This window comes from Lepidochelys kempii, chromosome 9, assembly GCF_965140285.1.
Source record: "Lepidochelys kempii isolate rLepKem1 chromosome 9, rLepKem1.hap1, whole genome shotgun sequence".
Taxonomy (NCBI): domain Eukaryota; kingdom Metazoa; phylum Chordata; order Testudines; family Cheloniidae; genus Lepidochelys; species Lepidochelys kempii.
Window position 1 is genome coordinate 46,699,595 of NC_136388.1, and position 20,812 is coordinate 46,720,406.

At 42.2% G+C, this 20,812-nt stretch overlaps 1 long non-coding RNA gene across 1 annotated transcript in view; it reads right to left on the reverse strand.

Annotated features, from left to right (window-relative positions):
* The window catches only part of LOC144930858 (uncharacterized), a 49,439-nt gene that overhangs the window by 24,949 nt on the left and 3,678 nt on the right, over window positions 1–20,812 (reverse strand). Inside the window, exon 2 of the long non-coding RNA XR_013636317.1 lies at window positions 6,599–6,683. This is a non-coding gene — a long non-coding RNA (uncharacterized LOC144930858). The remainder of the gene's footprint in view (window positions 1–6,598; window positions 6,684–20,812) is intronic.

The following is a 20,812-nucleotide window of genomic DNA, read 5'->3' on the forward strand; positions in this document are numbered from 1 at the left end:
GAAGGGTTGACTCAGGGCTGATGCACCCTCCCATGACTTGGTGTGTCCGCTCTTTCCTCATCGAGTGGCCCCTGCCAATCATCTTTCCAGCCTTACAAACTGTTTTTCCCATGACCAGTTAACTTTAAAGTTTCTCCCCTTCCAGGGAATCGGTGTGTACCACAGACAGCTTCCTATGCACCCCGGTCATCAATGACATCTTCCCCTCCACTTCCCTATGAGTAGCAGCCCCAGCGCTTCTCCCTGAAGCCTTTAAACCAAACTCAAAGCAGAACACAAATTACAGCAAATGCAATTTCTTCCCCTTGCCTGTGGCAGAAACTTTGAAGCAATCCTGAGGGTTCCCCACCAGCTTTCTTGTCTTCTGCAAAACACTGGCTCTCATGAGTTACCTCCTTGGAGTCTTGCCTCTACTCCACCTGCTCCATTCCAGTGTACCCCAGAGGCCACCTGCCTGTAGGTTGCTCTTCTCTCACCCCTGCTGCCTTTTCCCATCAAGCCTGAGAGCAAACTACCTGCTGAAGCACCTCTTTAGAACACTTCCATGGGCTTCCTCCCTGGAGGCCCAGGTCCTGCCCTTTTGTCATGGCTTATAGCCAGAGCATGCTCAACCCCCATCAAGTAGTTCTCCAGGTTCACTACTGAGTGAGGGGCAGCTGAATTCTTTTCCTCTCACCCTACAGCTATCTTCTACTTTGCTTCCCTTTTTTATAATCACCACCCAGCTTCTACCCCAGCTGGGATTCATCTTTATTTAGGCCTGGCCCACCCTCCAAGTGCCTTAATTAAGCTCTCCAGTTAGACACTGGCATGAAAAGGGTTAAAAGCCATTTACCAATGAGAGAATAGCTGGTGCTAGAAGGTTCCCTGCAAGTTGGGCATGATCTCTGGGAGAGAGTCCCTGGAGAGAGACAAAAGATGGAGTGATAGTAATAGGGCTTCCTTGAATGGAGAAAAACAGTGATCAATGGCATTGAAAGTCTCTGTGCCTTGGTCCCCTATTTGTAAAATTGGAATTGCACTCACTTTGTGAGTGTGTAAAGGGCTTTGTGGCCTGGAACAATAGAGCCCTTGAGCTAAACTAAGGCCTCAAAATGATACTGTCATCCTACTATACATGAGGAAAAGTGAATATGATGGAAATATGCAAGAGTACAAGGGAAAGTGAGTTAAAGAAGAGAAGGAGTAGACCACTCGAGAGGAACTGAGAGAAACTAAATGAAAAGTATTACATCTGGAAGCAGGGGACTAATCTGAACCATTGTATCTTACCTTTGTGTAAACTACTTCTCCAGGATGGAGGCAGGGCAAGGGAACCCAGAGAAGTGGTGGGACAGTGTAACCAAAGACTGTAGCATCATGTAAATTGTTTTAAGTGACAAAATGCAATTAAAGGACACTGGATTTTCTGATTATTGTAGTGTTTAGGAATTTTGTAGTATCCCTTTAAACAGCTTGAGTCCTCTAGTGCGCTCACCATTTTACATATTAAGGGTTGCCTACATGGGAAAGGTATACCAATGTAAGGTAAAGTGTGAATTTAAACTGATATTGTTATAACCCCCATGTGGATATTCTTATTGCAGTATAAGAACAGTTTGTTCAATTTAGTTTATCACTTGAAGAGATTTTAAACTAAACTGGAAAAAAAAAATCTTACATGGGAGTAAGTATCCAGATGGGCAGTGGCATATTAACAACAAGGCTTAGGCCTGGCGCGGCAAACTTATAATAGCAGCCAGAGGCGGCTGCTTCCCCCTGGTGCTGGTTCGCAGCCTCCACCCTGGCCCCAAATCCCCACCCCACCCCAGCCGCCTCTCCTGAGCACACCGCATTCCCACCCCTTTTCCCCCCTTCACGAACCTGTTTCACAGACAAGCACTGGCAGGGTCTGGGGAGAAGCAGGACCTGGTGGCACACTCAGGGGAGGAGGCGGAGCAGAGGTGAGCTGGGGTGGGGAGCCGAGGGGGGTGGCAATTATTTCAGGGCCTAGGGGTGGCAAAATCATTAATCCGCCACTGCGGATGGGCATTTATACCGGTATGACAATATCACTTTTTAATTATACCCATGATCTGGTCAAACTTTTTTGTGTAGGCAAGCCCTCAGGAGCTGCCAGAGCAGCAGTGTAGATGTAAAAGGAGGCCTTGCATGTTGCGTGTATTTAGTAAAATACTGTTTGGAGCCCACCATGCCTGTGTAGGTTCTTTGTGCCCCTATTTTTTATATAAAGGGCAAGACACAACATGTGTGTTCATTTAAGGAAGGAGTTACTATTGGCCAGCTCTTAAATACAAGTTTAACATAAACTTAACTACATGGTTTTAGTGAAATGCTGATGAAGGTTGGTCTTATGGATAAGGTGCTGGACTTAGAGTCTAAAAAGCTGCATTCAATTTATCATTTTGCCAAAGACTCAATGCATTGTCTCTGCACCATCTGTAAGATGGGGAATGCTCCCTTTCTTTTTTCTATTTAGATAGTGAGCTCTACAGGACAGGGACTCACTCACCAGGAGTTTGTACAACTGAGCCCCAATCTCAGGGCCTCTAGGTACTTCTAGAATACAAGTAACTAAGGCTTTTTGAAAGTGAGGGGAATGATCGTCCTCTTCTATGAGTAGATGAAGACAGCCAGTTTGTAAATCCTGTAGCTGTGACCCCTTTTCACTAATGGGATGTACCTGGTTGATGCTCACAACCCAATTCACAGCACCAGAATTTACCTATCCAGAGAAGCTAAACTGAGGGTCATGTACATTCTGAGGTAATGGCCATTAGTGCCAACCACTGAAGAAAAAGGTCTCAATCTTGAGAGGAGGCAGTGAAAATAGCAGATGTCTCCAAATGCATACTGAGCAGAGCAATGCATGCTGAGGAATGTCTAGGGAGAGGGGGGCCTCTCTACAGTATTTGAACGGTGTGAATGTTCAGGGAGAGGACTGGATTGACCTTTTTCTCCAAAAGTTTTAACTAGGAATAATGTCATTCAGGGAAGAATATTGAGTATTTCAAACACTCTACTTGAACCACTCAGCCACTGCCAATTGGCATCTTATTGCCATGTTAGCCAATATCCCAAACTGCTACCTCCTAAATTATCTCCACTGTGGAATTCAAGTCACACGCCACTGACAACCTGGCCAATCCACCACTAAAACATAAGCTTAAAATTAGAGCTGGTCAGAAAAGTTCCAAAGAAACAAAGTATCATCAGAACTTGCTGATTCAGTGAAATCAATGTTTTTGGAGACTGTCCAATGTTCACTGAAATGCCAATGGAACCTAGGCAGGGTTTGGAACCCTGGCTGGTATTCTGCCAGCTCACCTGCTTGACTCCTCAGAAGCCCTTCTGGTCAGCTGCGGGGGTCCCCAGGGCTTCTAGGGTCCATAGCAGCCAGGCTGCCCCAGGGCCAGGATCCCCAGGGTTTCTAGGATCTGCCTAACCCACTAGGCAGGCTACCTTGGAGCTCTGTTTGATTTCACAGATAATTTCAGAACTTTTTGTTTTCATTCCTAATGTGAAAAGGCATTCTTTCCCCATCCAGCTCTACTGAAAATAATGAAGTTCTCCCTTGCATGACAATTCAACAATAGTGCTAGTTCACTTTTTGTGGTGGTCAACCTCAAATTTTCTCTTGCTTAATTCCATCCTGTACACCTAGTTTAAACTTGGGTTACCCTGATACATTCATCACTCTGTTTACACCCTTCAGATACTTGTTGGATAGCTAACATATCCACCCAGCTCAGCAATTACATAGCTCTACAAATTTGACATTAAACTCTACCATCCATGGCAAAGAGCAGTGCAGAGGCAAACTACCCCAGCAGGCGATCCTTTCTCTAATTCCAGCAGGATTTGGTGCCATATGTAATAGTAGTTTTCTCAGTATATGAATGTGTATTATCATTTTTGACAGTCATGGGCTTTGTCAGGCCCTTTGAAAATGTTAATCAAAATATACTGGCATCTTGTTTATGCTAAAACACTGCTGAGTTGACAGGAGATATCTATTTTGGGAATGGTGGTCTGACTTTCTCAACTCATTTCTCATGTAGCTCCTAACATCCTCAAAGTCTCTAGAAGAGAAACAAGCTAAAGAGAAAGCAAGAGTGACACCCACAAGCAACCAGGTTGTAACTAAACTTATTTGTCTCACACCTAGGTTAACTAAACCTAGGGCTTGTCTACACTTAAAATGCTGCAGCAGCACAGTGGTGGTACTTCAGTGAAGATGCTACCTATGCTGATACCTACAGAGAATTCTTGTGTCAACCTAGTGCTGTCTACACTAGGGATTAGGTCAGCATAGCTACATCTTGCAGGGGTGTAGATTTATCTTCTCCCCCACCCCTTAAGACCTAGCTATCTTCATGTAGAAGTCAGTATAGACCACCCCACAGCTAAATACAAGGTGGAACAGACTGTTTAGCATAAGTGAACACACATTCCAAGGGACCATTCATGGGGAAGTGGCCAGTTAACACCTCTCCACTATAACCCCCTCACAGTTCCCCTCCCCAAACCCTGACTCTTGTGAGTAGACACTACTGGCTGGGGTTGCAGGATCAGGCTGTAAGTGGCACAAATTCTTTGACTTAGTGGTGTGTGTACTAGAAACATTTTTTTCCCCTTTCATTTCAGTGGCTGAAGGGCAGTCCCATAATGAACTCATTTGAGGCCCAGTTACTATCTTTCCCTATATATTAGTTAAATGGTCTGAATATCTAATTACAAAAAATGCTCCTTTTTAAAAAGGGTTTACTGATCATCTGGGTGGGGAAGAGGACCCACATCTTCTGGTATAATAACAATTTTCTTGGATGTGTAAATAGCCCATCACAGGCTAGATTTTCAGCATTACATTGAACAGTATGTAATGGAAACAAAGACACTGCTGTAGAATATTATTCAGCCAAATCACAAACTAGGAGCATATTCCATTGAGAAACTAAGGGTCAAATGATGTCAATCTACCTATTCATTATTTTTTAAATAGCTGTTTCCACCAGTTGAGAATTTAGCTTTAAATCTTATCTTTATGTGGGAATTAAAACAGTTTCACACATTCACTTCCACTATGAGAATTTCATTCCTTACTGAGAATTGTAGTAGTAAGTTTGTTAACTTCAGACAAAACATGATTTTAAAAAAAGTATTCAAGGAGAAGCTGATCGTAGGACCAGTGACTTTTGAGGTATCCTCAGACTCATCAGCCAAGTTGATAAAGACATTAGATGGAAAATTAACTGACTGTCATGAGCTGAATTTAATCTACAAACAGTATGTATCTTCAAAAGTGAATTATGATAAAATCAAGAGAATCCTTTTCATAAGGGGATACGGTTGAAAGATAAAACAGAACAATTTCAAAACATGAAGAGATCTTAAGGAACAGAATTTTTATACTTTAAAAGAGGTATAATACAAAATGAACTTGCTACCAATCCACTGGACAGAACTCCACTCGCCATCACATACAGTCCTCAGCTAAAACCTCTACAACCCATCCTGGACAACAATCCCTCACTTTCACAGGCCTTGGGAGGCAGGCCAGTCCTCACCCACAGACAACCTGCCAACCTAAAGCGCATTCTCACCAGCAACTACACATCACACCATAGTAACGCTATCTCAGGAACCAATCCATGCAACAAACCTCAATGCCAACTCTGCTCACACATCTACACCAGTGACACCATCACAGGACCTAACCAGATCAGCCACACCATCACTGGCTCATTCACCTGTACATCCACCAATGTAATGTACGCCACCATGAGCCAGCAATGCCCCTACGCTATGTACATTAGCCAAACTGGACAGTCCCTCCATAAAAGGATAAATGGACACAAATCAGATATTAGGAATGGTAATATACAAAAACCTGTAGGAGAACACTTCAACCTCTCTGGACACACAATAGTAGATTTAAAGGTAGCCATCCTGCAGCCTCAAAAACATTAGGACCAGACTTCAACAAACTTCTGAGCTTCAGTTCATTTGCAAATTTGACACCATCAGCTCTGTATTAAACAGACTGAATGGCTAGCCAACTACAAAAGCAGTTTCTCCTTCTGTGGTGTTCACACCTCAACTGCTAGAAGAGGGCCTCCATCCTCCCTGATTGAACTAACCTCGTTATCCCTAGGCTGATTCTTGCTTGCATATTTATACCTGCCTCTGGGAATTTCCACTACATGCACCTGACGAAGTGGGTATTCCCCTACAAAAGCTTATGCTCCAATACGTCTGTTAGTCTATAAGGACACTCTGCCGCTTCTACCAATCCATGTTACAGAAACACCTAAAATGTAACAGTCAAGCAATCTAGTACTGAAATGTACATTCTTTCCTTATTTCAGTGGCCATAATCACTAAAGATCTCTTAATCATAATTGCCATGGATTTTCTTTTTGGAAAGGGAAAACCATGATTGAGGCTTTACCAAAACACAAATGCCTTAGACAATTTCTGTTATATTACAAGAATTAAACAGAGGATACTAGAATGAATATCAGTTAGCCTGTTTACCAGGGGCTTCCCACAGTCAGTTATTGGGGTCCTACATTTATTAGTAGAGGGAAATACTGACCTTTGTAGACAGGCAGATGGAAGGAGCACATCTAGTGATAACTGACAAGTGAGTAGAGTTGTACCATCTTCAGGGGTAATGAAGCCTATAGGATGAGTAAGGATAACAATTTACCTTATTTCTTAAAGTAACAATTCCCCCCTAGTCCTCTCCTCCAGAATTTAAGGCTTAATCCATTTCAATTCCTCCATGCCACAAAGTTCAAAGCCCACATTTGGTTTCAAACATGCAAGGTCTGGAGCTGTTTGGCTCCAAGGCTTTGGTTCAGCACACTACACAGATAAAAACTATTTACAAAACTCTCATCTGGCCTGAGCATCCCACATTTCAGGAATGTTTGGATCAAATTTGGCTCGGGCTCATCTCTAATCTTAATGGCATTAAGAACCGTGGCCATACTTTTCTCCACAAATGCCCCTATGTATCATTTTCAAGTTAGCTGGCAAGTATGGACTGTCGCCTTCAGGATATTTCAGTAGATTCTAAACTGAAGTTAGGTTTCAGAGTAGCAGCAGTGTTAGTCTGTATCCGCAAAAAGAAAAGGAGTACTTGTGGCACCTTAGAGACTAACCAATTTATTTGAGCATAAGCTTTCATGGGCTACAGCCCACTTCATTGGATGCATAGAATGGAACATATAGTAAGAAGATTTTATACACACACACACAAAAGGTGGAAGTTGCCATAGAAATTGTAAGAGGCTAATTAAGATGAGGTATTATCAGCAGAAGAAAAACTTTCGTAGTGATGATCAGGATGGCCCATTTAGACCCTTGACAAGAAGGTGTTAGGATACTTAACTTAGGGAAATAATTTGATATGTGTAATGACCCAGCCACTCCCAGTCTCTATTCAAACCCAAGTTAATGGTATCTAGTTAAATTAAGCCAACATACAGCCCCTGCAGTAATTAATTCCATTTTTAACGTTCACACTATGCTCCTTCTGGCAACAGTGTGCATCCACAGCAGGAGTGCTTGCACTAATTTAACTGACAGCATGGGGCACTGTGGGGGCTGACAGCCAGAGCCCCGATGCCTGGGTTTGGGCTCTCAATCCCTCACTATGAAGCATCCCGGGCTCTCTTCTCCCCCTCCCCCACCAAATCTCTCACTCAACAAGGCTCCAGTTGTCAGCCCCAGGCAGCGGCAGGTGATGTAGCAATGCGGTGTCTACACCAACACGGTGTCAACCTATCTACATTGACTTAAGCACTACCCTTCTCACAGAGGGAAGGGGTGGAGTGGGGGTGGGCCCTGGGCAGAAGCAGTGGGGGTTGTCCCGGGCCCTACATCCTCCTAGGGATGGCCCTGCTGGGTGATAAGCGCTTCTAGAATGCTTTGTTGAATTTTTCCTATGCAATACTTGACATTCCTCAAACAAATTTAGAATCATTATCTAAAACAATTTTTTGCTAATCCTTGATCATTTTGTCTGCAGAAGTTTGTGCTACTTTAGGCACAAAGAATAAGCATCGGCCACAACTTGCTCACGCTCTTTGCCAAGATTTAGTGGCTCATTTCCATCAATGATGTGGAGCATTTTATAGCATATTTCACCTTTTCTAACTTCGCTTTCTATATCATGGGCTGTCTAGCCACTGAACCCAATTTGTCCAAAAATAACTTTCACTATGGCTTGGAATTCAACTAGCACCTTTGCATGTAAGTTTTAGTAGTATTCCTCTTCTACACCATAGTAAGTAATCCTGTACTGCTGGAAATTCCATTTTCAGTCCTTAGAGAACTAAGGACAAAAAGTCAGATCCTCTGCTGGTGTAAACTGGCACAGCTCCAGATCTGGCCCCACCTCTTTAATTTTTAAAAAAAAACTCTTACTCTCACAGTAACCAGTTTTTATGACACTTATTTAGACTGATGCCTCACTCTCTAGTTGAGAGGAACTTTTCATAATGATCTGCAAGAAATCAGTATGTTTTCACTTATCAGTCTTTACATACATGATAAATGATGACTCTCACCTCTAGCAATGAGGCATTACAAAAATCAACAGCAGGGGAAGAGAAAGCTATGGATTAAACTGCACCACCAACACAAATTTCCAAGCTTTGCTTTTGCTTCCACAAAAGCCTTAATTTTGCCTGGTTTGAATTTCAATGTTTAATAATGCTAGCATCTAGCTGATTGTCCATCTGTTGGCATTTAACTTCTGTAATAGTTTGACATTAGCAAAAAGCCCTAACTTGGACACATGCTTGAAAACAGGCACTATCAAGGATGTGGTTCTCTCCCAAATGTGGCTCCCCCTCTACATCTCTGCTATTCCCCAGATAAACTAAGGGCTTGTCTACACGGGGAAATTTAGCTGAATAGCAAGAGGTATTTCTGAATAGTGCCCTGTATGGATATTCTGTCTGGGAATTAGCCTTGATTAGCTGTTTCCAGAATAAAACTGATTTTATTCCAGAATAACTATTCTGCTTTGGAAGTGCACTAATTATTATGGAATAGCATCCATCTGGGGGCTATTCTGACAGCTATTATGGATTAAGGGATTCCACAATAGCTATTCCACCATACCTAATTCTGCAGTGGCTATTCCAATCAATACCCCATTTAAATGAGCCCTAATTCCACCTGGAAGGAAGAATGCTTCTGTTTAAAACCACATCCCATATTTCTGCAGTTTTTGTAGCCCTGAACACAAGTAGCTTCTGGGGTCATTTCAGCTATAAGAACAGCACTAACCAGTCTCTCAATTCAGGGATTCTTGTCCTAGACATCTCCAAAGTCATCTTGAAACCAGTTACCAAAATAACAGGTAACTGGAAAGTATTACAGGTTTCAGAGTAACAGCCGTGTTAGTCTGTATTCGCAAAAAGAAAAGGAGGACTTGTGGCACCTTAGAGACTAACCAATTTATTTGAGCATAAGCTTTCGTGAGCTACAGCTCACTTCATTGGATGCATACTATGGAAACTGCAGAAGACATTATATACACAGAGACCATGAAACAATACCTCCTCCCAGCCCACTCTCCTGCTGGTAATAGCTTATCTAAAGTGATCACTCTCCTTACAATGTGCATGATAATTGAGGTGGGCCATTTCCAGCACAAATCCAAGTTTAACCAGACATCTTGGGGTGGGGGGCAGGGGTAGGGAAAAAACAAGGGGAAATAGGCTACCTTGCATAATGACTTTGCCACTCCCAGTCTCTATTTAAGCCTAAGTTAATTGTATCCAATTTGCAAATGAATTCCAATTCAGCAGTTTCTCGCTGGAGTCTGGATTTGAAGCTTTTTTTTAAGATAGCGACCTTCTTGTCTGTAATTGCGTGACCAGAGAGATTGAAGTGTTCTCTGACTGGTTTATGAATGTTATAGTTCTTGACATCTGATTTGTGTCCATTTACTCTTTTATGTAGAGACTGTCCAGTTTGACCAATGTACATGGCAGAGGGGCATTGCTGGCACATGATGGCATATATCACATTGGTAGATGTGCAGGTGAATGAGCCTCTGATAGTGTGGCTGATGTGATTAGGCCCTGTGATGGTGTCCCCTGAATAGATATGTGGGCACAGTTGGCAACAGGCTTTGTTGCAAGAATAGGTTCCTGGATTAGTGGTTCTGTTGTGTGGTATGTGGTTGTTGGTGAGTATTTGCTTCAGGTTCGGGGGCTTGTCTGTAGGCAAGGACTGGCCTGTCTCCCAAGATTTGTGAGAGTGTTGGCTCATCCTTCAGGATAGGTTGTAGATCCTTAATAATGCGTTGGAGGGGTTTTAGTTGGGGGCTGAAGATGACGGCTAGTGGCGTTCTGTCGTTAGACCTGTCCTGTAGTAGGTGACTTCTGCAAACTCTTCTGGCTCTATCAATCTGTTTCTTCACTTCCACAGGTGGGTATTGTAGTTGTAAGAATGCTTGATAGAGATCTTGTAGGTGTTTGTTTCTGTCTGAGGGGTTGGAGCAAATGCAGTTGTATCGCAGAGCTTGGCTGTAGACAATGGATTGTGTGGTGTGGTCAGGGTGAAAGCTGGAGGCATGTAGGTAGGAATAGCGGTCAGTAGGTTTCCGGTATAGGGTGGTGTTTATGTGACCATTGTTTATTAGCACTGTAGTGTCCAGGAAGTGGATCTCTTTTGTGGACTGGACCAGGTGGAGGTTGATGGCGGGATGGAAATTGTTGAAATCATGGTGGAATTCCTCAAGGGCTTCTTCTCCATGGGTCCAAATGATGATGTCATCAATATAGCGCAAGTAGAGTAGGGGCGTTAGGGGACAAAAGCTGAGGAAGCGTTGTTCTAAGTCAGCCATAAAAATGTTGGCATACTGTGGGGCCATGCAGGTACCCATAGCAGTGCCGCTGATCTGAAGGTATACATTGTCCCCAAATGTGAAGTAGTTATGGGTAAGGACAAAGTCACAAAGTTCAGCCACCAGGTAAGCCATGACATTATCAGGGATAGTGTTCTTGATGGCTTGTAGTCCATCTTTGTGTGGAATGTTGGTGTAGAGGGCTTCTACATCCATAGTGGTCAGGATGGTGTTATCAGGAAGATCACCGATGGATTGTAGTTTCCTCAGGAAGTCAGTGGTGTCTCGAAGATAGCTGGGAGTGCTGGTAGCGTAGGGCCTGAGGAGGGAGTCTACACAGCCAGACAATCCTGATGTCAGGGTGCCAATGCCTGAGATGATGGGGCAACAGGATTTCCAGGTTTATGGATCTTAAGTAGATAGAATATCCCAGGTTGGAGTTCCAGGGGTGGGTCTGTGCATATTTGATCTTGTGCTTTTTCAGGAAGTTTCTTGAGCAAATGCTTTTGGTAACTCCCTCAGTGGGATCATAGGGTAACGGCTTGTAGAAAGTGGTGTTTGGAGAGCTGCCGAGCAGCCTCTTGTTCATATTCCGACCTATTCATGATAACAGCACCTCCTTTGTCAGCCTTTTTGATTATGTCAGAGTTGTTTCTGAGGCTGTGGATGGCATTGTGTTCTGCACGGCTGAGGTTATGGGGCAAGTGATGCTGCTTTTCCACAATTTCAGCCTGTGCACATCGGTGGAAGCAGTCTATGTAGAAGTCCAGTCTGTTTCGACCTTCAGGAGGAGTCCACTTAGAATCCTTCTTTTTGTAATGTTGGTAGGGAGGCCTCTGTGGATTAGTATGTTCAGAGGTATTTTGGAAATATTCCTTGAGTCGGAGATGTTGAAAATAGGATTCTAGGTCACCACAGAACTGTATCATGTTCATGGGGGTGGAGGGGCAGAAGGAGAGGCCCCGAGATAGGACAGCTTCTTCTGCTGGGCTGAGAGTATAGTTAGATAGGTTAACAATATTGCTGGGTGGGTTGAGGAAACCATTGCTGTGGCCCCTTGTAGCATGTAGTAGTTTAGAAAGTTTAGTGTCCTTTTTCTTTTGTAGAGAAGCAAAGTGTGCGTTGTAAATGGCTTGTCTAGTTTTAGTAAATTCCAGCCATGAGGAAGTTTGTGTGGAAGGTTGTTTTTTATGAGTATCCAGTTCTGAGAGCTCATTCTTAATCTTTCCCTGTTTTGCTGTAGAGGATGTTGATCAGGTGATTCCACAGTTTCTTTGAGAGCGTGTGGCACAAGCTGTCAGCATAGTCTGTGTGGTATGTAGATGGTAATGGATTTTTTACCTTGTCCATCTGTTTGCATTTGGAAAGGAAGATGTCTGTCTGTATCTGTGCAAGTTTTTTCATGCAGTTGATAGATTTCCACTCCATACAGCTAAATGCAGTGCCTTGCATAATGACAGGTTTCAGAGTAGCAGCCGTGTTAGTCTGTATTCGTAAAAAGAAAAGGAGGACTTGTGGCACCTTAGAGACTAACCAGTTTATTTGAGCATGAGCTTTCGTGAGCTACAGCTCACTTCATTGGATGCATACTATGGAAACTGCAGAAGACATTATATACACAGACCATGAAACAATACCTCCTCCCACCCCACTCTCCTGCTGGTAATAGCTTATCTAAAGTGATCACTCTCCTTACAATGTGCATGATAATTGAGGTGGGCCATTTCCAGCACAAATCCAAGTTTAACCAGACATCTTGGGGTGGGCGGCAGGGGTAGGGAAAAAACAAGGGGAAATAGGCTACCTTGCCTAATGACTTTGCCACTCCCAGTCTCTATTTAAGCCTAAATTAATAGTATCCAATTTCCCCGTGTTTTTTCCTCCCCCCCCGATGTTCTGGTTAAACTTGGATTTGTGCTGGAAATGGCCCACCTTGATTATCATACACATTGTAAAGAGTGGTCACCTTAGATAAGCTATTACCAGCCGCAGAGTGGGGTGGGAGGAGGTATTGTTTCATGGTCTCTGTGTATATAATGTCTTCTGCAGTTTCCACAGTATGCATCCAATGAAGTGAGCTGTAGCTCACAAAAGCTTATGCCCAAATTGGTTAGTCTCTAAGGTGCCACAAGTCCTCCTTTTCTTTTTGGAAAGTATTAGTCATCTGGGTAGAAAAATACCTCTGTTTCTATCTCCTCTCAGTTCCTTAGTGTACCTTTCAACTAAGTTTGTGTTTGGCGCATAATAGAATCTTATGCACCTCAAGTCCTAGCTTTCCCACTTGACTAGCTCCTATGGAAAACACAGGTCTGCAAATATCCATTTCAAGCAGGTAGGAAAACTGATCTCTTACCACTGGCTTCAATCATATTTGTATGAAAACTCTGATCAAGTCTATGAACCTAAGTTGAAATTTATCATTTTCCATTCAAATGGGCACATTCCATAAGTGGCTATTTAACCTTTTCTCTTATTTTAAGCAGGAAATTTCTTTACTGCCTTTTCCACTTTTGTGTTTGTAAAAACATCCATGTCACCAGAACTCCTGTAACCCTTTCCCATATACAAGGGCAACCACATCCTTTTAGTTGAAAGTTGTTTGTTTTTCTTCATCTAAAATTAAACAGAATTCTATCTGTGGGATAGAGCACTGCATATGCATCGACTCCCCCTCACAAACTATGTCTCCACAGACAACAAATTTAAAAGTCTCTAGCGTACAGACCAGAACTGCATACTCCATAACAGGAATGAGGAAAGATCCTGGAGCAGACACTCAGTAAGCAATGGCATTACTGGCCCTTGTTTGTTCTGTTCCTCAATAATAGATCTGACTGATATGAAAATGAATGACTATTAATATCTTGTATTGCGGCAGGATCTAGAAGGTCCCCCTCTCCCCCAGTCATTGAGGACCCCACTGCACTGGACACTGACCAAAGCAAGAACAAAGAGGCTGTCCTTTCCCTAAAGAGTTTACAAGCTAAGTAAGGAAGTTTATTTGTAATGGAGTAAATTCCTACCAATAACAAGGAAACTCAAGGGACAGACCTGTTAAAGAGTTAATGTAAAAAAGGATTTTAGTTGTATTAAAGCCCTTTATTGTACAATCAAAGTCTCAAAGGGGATAGGTTTCAGAGTAGCAGCCGTGTTAGTCTGTATTCACAAAAAGAAAAGGAGTACTTGTGGCACCTTAGAGACTAACCAATTTATTTGAGCATAAGCTTTCTTGAGCTACAGCTCACTTCATCGGATGCATTCAGTGGAAAAACTGAAAGGGGATAGTGGAGACTGAATTACCTCAGTCGCAAAGTGAAAACTCTAGAGCTAGTTTATTTTTCCCTCGCTGTCCACGTTGGAGGAAATAAACCTGGGTCCTTTTACTTCAGGGTACTATTTTTTTCCTTTAAAAACGGGAGAAGTCAGTGCTTTTCACTGGTGATTGTTGGGCTCCATTTTGCACCACACGACAGGCTGCATTTTTGGAAATTTGGGGGCTACTGTTTACATTTTTATGCAGCACCATCTAGTGCTAGGAATACAGTTATTCAGGAACGGTTGCACAGCAGTTTCCCAATGGGGAAGGAATGGGAAATGACTCTGTATTATGTGATCTATAATAGTAGCTTCTTAGTTTAATGCGCTAGCAGAGTAAGATGGGAAAGTATCTTACTATAACAAACCTCAAAGAAGGGGAAAAGTAAATGCAGTTGCCTAGATGAAGCCAAAAGGATGGTGGAACCAAAGGGTTAAAGTGTGTCCCAGCCCATAGGAACTCAGTCCAGGTCAGGATTCAGTGCAGCTTTGACAGCAGCTTTGGTTTTCTAGGCAGATGCTTTCACACATGTCAAACTAAGGCTTACAAGGGGGTGATTTTTCACTTGTTAGTGGAAGTTCATAGGTCAAATGAATGTATTTTATGGTGTTTTAAAGTAAAGCCCACTTTCTCATATTTACAGTGCACTCAAGACTTCTTTCTGACTCTCCTTTCCTCACTGTTCTCATGAGTCTTCAACCTCTGTCTCAGGCGATTTAGATAGGCCACTGGACTCATCTGGTTAGGCAGTTACTATGTTGCAAAGTTCAAAAAGCAAGACTGAAATAATAGCAAGGTTCAAACAACCCACAAAAGCAATCTAATGGTACAAACTTAACTCACTTCACTGGACTATCTTTCCCCCATCCCCTTTTGAATTCCAATCAAAGTTAGTCAGCCTGCCTTTCCTGCCTTCCCTCTTAATTTCTGTGCTCATGTGGCTTTAAACTAGACTCTTAAGGCTCCTTTAAGGTAGATTTCTTGGGTTAATTATAATTTATCAGGATTTTAATTTTGATCTTGCAATCCTCTTAAAATTCCTTTTCCCTTGTGTCACTTTCATAATTCTCACGCTTTGATTTTACATCTTTTATAAAGAATGTTGTTGTGATAAGATGCTGACAATCACCATGAGAAAACAGTGTGGAAAATCCCACAATTTCGTAATGTCAACTGGGTTGTAAACGTATCTATGCTACTATTGACAGTGCTGCCCCCACACTCCCTAAACTAACATTACACACGTTTTGAAGTTTGAGGAAGCTTCTGAGATTGATCTTCTGTTTCTCAGACAAGCAGTTTTTATTACAAAAAGGAAGCCGGCAAGCAGATTTTTTTTCAGTCTTTTTCCATGAGGTACTTTTAGGGGTCATACTAAAAATACAAAACTCAGATTTTATTTGAGGCATCTATCATTTATAGGAACATCTATATTAAATCCAAGTTAGCAGGGTATATTCTTGAAATAACTCAAGTTTCTAAACTGCTCGTAAATATCAAGGCTGCAGCCTCTCTACTAAAATGCTTATAGAATGAGCATTGTTGAAAGGTTTCAGAGTGGGACTCTGATCAGAACACAAAGGCAGAGATGTTACAGCAGGCTGCTGGTTTCCTAAATTGGGATGCACTAGCCAATTGTTACTGCAGCTAAACTCTATATTAGCACAGTTCAGGCGACTTACTGCATTTTCATGACTTATTGCATCTGAGCTGTACTGATATCCAGTTTAGCTGCACACCTAGTAATGTGCAATTGTTTATATAGTCAAAGCTTATTCTGCTTTCAGGTTAATTTCATTACATATTTTCCTATCTTTTGGTAAATAAAGAGAAGACCTCCTGAGTAGCTCTTTAACCTGTGACTCCAGTGGTCCTCTGCTCACTCAGTTCACTTTTTTCAGCTTACCATTAAAAGCCACAAACAAGGGTGAGTGCTTTTCTAGCTCTTTTTATTTCAGAGTCAGATGTACAAGTCAAAATCCTGTGAATGCATCTACCTTAGTATGCAAGCCCTGAGCCAGTTCTTCTGTCAGGACCAAGGAGTTGATTGGGTAAAACACTAAGACCTACTGTCCACAGCAATTAGCACCCCTGGTCCCAAATAGCCATTATAGCCTCACCACCTGCATGGGTCACCAGGCTTTTGTAAACACAGCTGAAAGGGAAGGTAGCAGACTGGAATCACCAGGGGAAAAAGACCCTTTCTGAATCTGACCGGCTGGCAAAAGGACTCTGTATGAACCTATGCTTCAGAAGTAAAGAGGACAATCCTTCTAAAATTATGGCATCTTCCAAACACAAAGGAACTTCCTCAGTTGCAAGTCACCTACAAAACTTGGAATGATTCCTCTCTGCCATAGACAGCACTTGATATCAGCAACTTTGACTACCGCCCACCTCTAATCTTGCTTCCCAGGCAAGGTTACCAAGCAGTTTGTAGTGAATTGTCACCAGCAACATTTCTTGACATTCTAGAACCTACTAAATGGCTGCAGACCAGATCAAGCCACGGAAATGATGCTAGCTGCAGTGATTCCCTCCAGAGGCTGGACAGAAGTGAAATTACTATACTGATGTTTGTAGTCTTCACCCACCTATGATCCCTCCTTTATGTCCTAACTAGATGCTGCAGAACTATGAGGAAATGATAACACTTGTTCCTTTCTAATGGCTCTGTCATATTAGGCAGCTGCTTCTGTGCCCAAGAAGACTTGGGGAGGAGTTCTGCACAGCACAATTCTCACTGCTGTTACTTAATCTCCATGTACAAATGGGTGATAATGCCAGCAATATGCTGATGACACACAGATCTGTCCTTTTTCATCAAGCCCAGACAGCATGGACTCACAGCTGTTCCAATGCATGAGCTTGGATGAAGAACAGCTGGCCCTGCCCTCTTTGTAGGCTAACAAACCCCTCCTCTAGAAGGGGCACTGCCTCAGGATTACCACATGTTTCAACCACAATCCAAACCATGTTAAAACCTGTAGTCTTTTGCATGCTTCAAGAGCTCAGTTATCATACTACAAAATAAATCAGTGTTATAACTGGTTTGGGAGATACAGATAAAATATGGGTTCCCTGACTTGATTATAACTGTAGTGTAGACTGGCCCTTATAAAACTGGGAAATAAAGGACTCAGTCCTTACCATAATCTTGGTTTTCCTGCTTTGCAGCCTGATGTCATTACACCAAAGTCCATAAATGCTGCTTTGGTGAGCTGAACTTTGTGCAAGTATATAGATTTATGTGTATCTGCAGGATGCCCTGGGGGATTAACTAAGGTGGTTTTCCTCTGTTTGAATCCTGCCTAGACTTGCAGTGCTTAAAAGATACCAAGGACACACCCAGCACTTCCTAGTGGCCCTGTGAAACTTCTTCAGGGCAAGAACCTAAAAATATAGCTGTATCCTATCCATGGGGCTGGCCTAACCTTGTAGGCTTTAGCATAGTTCCAGGCATGGCTCAAGTGTTGTCTGTACTACAAATGGAACCATGCTGTAACAAGGTCAGGGAACAGGGTTAATTGTGTCAACTGGACCTTAGACATGGGCCATTCCAAAGCTAGCTGCTGAATGCCAGGCCTTGTGCCTCAGTACCACTCCCTTGCCAGGTGTTAATACAGTTACATAGATAGTAGCAGCAATTAAAGGAGCCATAAGCCCATCCTCCTTGACTCAGTGAAGGGACAAACAAAATTCCAAATATGAATAAGCAGAAAGTCTCCTGTCAGCATAAGCAGAAAATTCTGCTCTGAAGAACAGGTAAACAGCTCCTTCCCAAAATGGGGGGGGTAGAAGAACTTTTTTAAAAGTGATTTTCCTGATCCTGATATTTTAGGACTTGTCAAAATACAAAGTTGCAGCAGTTTAACTAAAATTACTTAATCAATATTAACTGGTGCAAAAGGCTGTGGATGCTCTTCAACTGCTCTGGCTAAAGTCTTAAACAGAAACAAGCCAGTCTTAAACCAAAATGTATGTTCACAGATGACTTTGCGCTGGCTCAGCTGAATAGTTAACTGACTTTGGTGCAACTTGTGTGGCAGACAAATCTTTAGAATACCCTGATTAATGAAGCTAATATTTAAATGATCCCAATTAAGCTCTGAAATTAACTCCTCACTGAGGAATGTGTGCGTTTCAGGGGGTGATGTGTATAGTTCACACATTTCCTGCTGCTATCTGACTGCTGTTTTTTCAAGGACAGATTTGAAAGATTAGTAGGATTGTAATGATGTACATTGTATTCTGCTAGGTTTCAGAGTAACAGCCATGTTAGTCTGTATTCACAAAAAGAAAAGGAGGACTTGTGGCACCTTAGAGACTAACCAATTTATTTGAGCATGAGCTTTTAAGCTTTCGTGAACTACAGCTGGTACCTTTAGCTTTTTCTTCACTGCAGAGTTCACTTGAGCTTCCATCACAAAAACCTCTCACTTGAGCATGGGGGGGCTTTACATCCAAGCTAGCTGGCCTGTCCTGGGCCATAGGCTAAAATCTGAGGGCTTTTTGCAGCCAGGCCAGTAACCCACCCATTTTGCAGTGAGGATGCAGGCTAACAGTCCTCCAATGCCTTCCCACAACACCCTCTGTGTACCCCCGAAGGACTAAACTTTCCCACAATTCACTGGGAAAGAATCATAGAGTGGCTCATCTTACTGCAATGCTAAGAACCATGGGATATGGCCCCAGAAGTCCTAACACTTCAGATGGATGAGTGTGCTACCAATATGGCAGCACTTGGGTATAACTCTGTAGTATGGCCACTCACACCCACGCTAGGCCAACCTGGATGCTTGAGGTCACAGGCTCATCACCTGAGTTAACTCTGCAGCAAAGCCTTACCCTCTCTGGTGAGAAAAGCAAAACATGCAATTGCTTTTTTAAAAATAACTGAGAATTTGCAGACAGCAGCAAGAAATGATCAAGTGCTTTCCCACTGCATTTGAGAACATTTTATTACTCCTTGCTGTCAGCTGCAAAAAGATCTCTCCTCTTCCTTGTTTGACCCCACTACTGTCTTTTATCCTGAATAACTCATGAGGCTTACCCTCCTTGATGTATCCTGAGGAATTAAAATGGTTGAGTTTAAGTCAAACTTGGGTAACACTTGATCTAAACTCAACCATTCTTCCTCATCAAGAGAAGACCCCAATCTCCTTACTGATGAAAACCAACAGCATATCATACTTAAAGGGAACTATCAATTTTAAGACCCTACATCTGTTTGAAAATCTTGTCCATTTTAGGACCACTGATCTCTTACTTGTGTCGAATTTGATGGTATAATATAGCTCGTCATAAGAAGTAACACCTAAAATCTCAAACAAAGACACTGGGAAAAAAACATTTTTCTCTTGCAGTTCACTTTGTGCATATGAAAGCACTTTGATTTTACAGTAAAACTACATGTCCAGTCAGCCACTTTTCCCCCAGTTTGCGTGTCTCGTTTGCAGCAATAGGGAGGAAACTTTTTTTAAATGGGAAAAATTTTGCAAAACCACTAAACCCAGAAAAATGGGCAAAAAATGCATTTTGTAAAATTGACTAATGTCCATATTGCTAACCTGCAGCATTCAAAACATGAAATTTGCATAAATACACCAAATGTAGCAAGATCCAGGATACAATATCCAATTTTGAGTTTTTCCTGTATTTGTCAGTTATTTTTATTTTGATCACTTTTGATTTAAACAAGGAATAAATACATCTTGCCAGAAGAGTTTATCAGCATTTTCCTTGGCAGCAACATATACTAATAATTGCTGTCCCACATGCTCCGTTAAAGGCTCTGAAAAGGTCACCTCTGTGTCTCAGTTTCCCTTCTGTGAAATGGCATACTACTTGGATGTTGTGAGGCTTAATTTTGGTGAGGTGATGTGCCTAGGGGACAGAGCTGGAAATAACACTCAATAAAATGCTTAATCCTTACTCATTCAAAGCACTGTGCAAGCTCCCCATGCATGTGATCCAGATCACCTAATTTCAGTCCTGTGCTTTATCAGCTTAGACAATGCTCTCTCGTGCTGTGCGCCTTGAGACCATGAAGTTTTGGTACCTGTTACAATTTGATTTATACTCCATCACATACGTGCTGCTGGCTTAAATGTGTTTGTGGCAAATGATAACATTGTAATTACAATTACCAAAACAGATTAAGTATATCAGTTATCACAAATATGGGTTTATATGAGGAAAGTTACAAAAAAGGATAGACTTTCAACTGTGATTCAGGAACTCAAGTCTCATTGAAAAATCAATGGAATTTTTGTTCCTAAATCAACAGGGTTCTTTTGAAAATCCTGGCCACAATCTCTGATTGCATGGATTGGGCCAAATTCTTCTGTTACACTGGCATAAATCAGGAGTGACAAAAAAATTAAATATTCCAGATTTATCCTGTAACTGATAGCAGTTTGGCCCACTGCTTAGCCTGTTCATGCTGTCCTAGTTATGAGTTTTTGTATTTTTTTTAAACAAAAAATATACACATTGGTCCCATGTGCAAGATCTAACCTCCCAGAATCCAAGGATGTGGTGGGTTTTATGTGTTGTTTTTTCCCCTCCAGCCAATCTATAATGCTGGCCAAATGTGCTGCAGATTTAACCCAGTATATGAT